Raw genomic sequence first — 2,138 nt, 5'->3', positions numbered from 1 at the left:
TGAAACTGTCTTAAAGACATAAAGACCTGGATGACCTCTAATTTCCTTTTTCTCAATTCAGATAAAACTGAAGTTCTTGTACTCATCCTTGAAAATCATAGAAACATGGTATCTGACAGATACTCTGGATGGCATTACTTTGGCTTCCAGTAACGGTGTGAGACAGCTTGGAGTCATTTTTGATCAGGATATGTCCTTCAATGCACATATTAAGCAGATATGTAGGACTGCTTTCATGCTTTTGCACAATATTTCTAAAAATAGGAACATCCCGTCTCAGAGTGATACTGAAAAACTAGTTCATGCATTTATTACTTCTAGGCTGTAAAAGCTTCCTGAAAAGTCTTCAGCTGATCCAAAATGCTGCAGCTAGAGTACTGACAGGGACTAGAAAGAGAGAGCAGATTTCTCCTATATTGACTTCTCTTCATTGGCTCCCTGTTAAATCTAGAATAGAATTTAAAATTCTTCTCCTCACATACAAGGTCTTGAATAATCAGGCCCCATCTCATCTCAAAGACCTCATAGTACCATATCAGCACTTCGCTCTCAAACTGCTGGCTTACTTGTGGTTCCTCGGATACTTAAGAGTAGAATGGGAGGCAGAGCCTTCAGCTTTTAGGCCCCTCTTCTGTGGAACCAGCTCCCAGCTTGGATTCGGGACACAGGCACCCTCTCTATTTTTAAGATTAGGCTGAAAACTTTCCTTTTTGTTTATAGATAGGGTCTGAACCCTTCCTTAGGTATGCTGCAATAGGCCTAGGCTGAGTGTTTCTCATTAATTATTATTAATCTCTGGCTCTCTTCCACAGTGTGTCTTTTGTCCTGTCTCTCTCCCCTCACCCCCAACCAGCCGTGGCAGATGACTGCCCCTCCCTGAGCCTGGTTCTGCTGGAGGTTTCTTCCTGTTAAAAGGGAGTTTTTCCTTCCCACTGTCGCCGAATACTTGCTAATAGGGGGGTCATCTGATTGTCAGGGTTTTCTCTGTATTATTGTAGGGTGTGTACCTCACAGTATAAAGTGCCTTGAGATGACTGCTCTTGTGATTTGGTGCTATATAAGTAAAATGAAATTGAACTGAACTAACTGTGCCTTTGCAAAATGTGGCTGTGCAAAAGAGGCATATTGTGGGTTGCACCCACAGACTGTACATTGAAGATGGATGTAGCCACCATGACTTCACTCATTGATTAGTGAAGTCCAGTTGTGAAGCCTCAGTGACAAGTTTAAAGTACATTGGGCAAACAGTTGTTGAAACAGACAGAGCAAAATTTATTTAATTATTGGACAGATTTTATAAAGTGTCCCAACTTAAAAAGGGAATGCAAATATGTCAAAATGAAACGAGACTTTAAAAACATCTGTGCTGCACTTTTAATAGGTTAAACTGGGTTCTGTTGTAGTTTTGCAGACATATGCATCTTCATTAATGGGTTTTCATTAAATGACAATGATGGTGGTATTAAACTAAAGAGCTGGTGTGCTCCTGTCTCAGTTGCCACACTCTCCCTGCAATGACACTCTTTAAAGCAGCATGTGCACCCTGCTGTGTCTGCCACCTTTAAAAAAGCTGTCATGTGGCTGGGACAAAGAGACAGTCAGGGATTTCTGCAGGGGTTATCAAAGTCTGTGCTTAGGCCTGAATACTTTAAGGGGAAGATCAAATGGAAAAGCATGCGCTTTTGTTCTGAATATCACGTCCTTCAAGTGCTTTTGTCATTCTGCAACACATCCTCCTAACTGTCTCAGTTTCCCTTTGTGGTGCAGTTCTCCCCAGCTGTAACACAATTTCTTCTCCCACAAGGACAGGATGAATATCTGTGACGTTTTAGTTGAATAAAGACTTGCAGATGATCTGTATATTGTCATGCTATAAACTAAAACAGATGTTATCTGTAGAAACAAAAGCACCTAAAGGAGCAAAAAGCCTCTGCAGACTTCCTGCATGTCTCTGCTTCCCACTAACTGCAGACAGAAAAGGAGAGTGCAGGAAGTTGTGAGACACTGATTAGCTGCTGAGACAGATGGAGTTAGCTGTGTTCCAGTGAAATCCAGCAGAATGCCCACAGCCCTGGCTCCCACAGGCCTCAGCAGAGCTCTCATCACGTAAGATGCACCCTGAGAACATGCCACAGCGA

Source organism: Archocentrus centrarchus, chromosome 5 (genome assembly GCF_007364275.1).
Source record: "Archocentrus centrarchus isolate MPI-CPG fArcCen1 chromosome 5, fArcCen1, whole genome shotgun sequence".
NCBI lineage: Eukaryota > Metazoa > Chordata > Actinopteri > Cichliformes > Cichlidae > Archocentrus > Archocentrus centrarchus.
Note: the sequence above shows the minus strand (reverse complement) of the source record.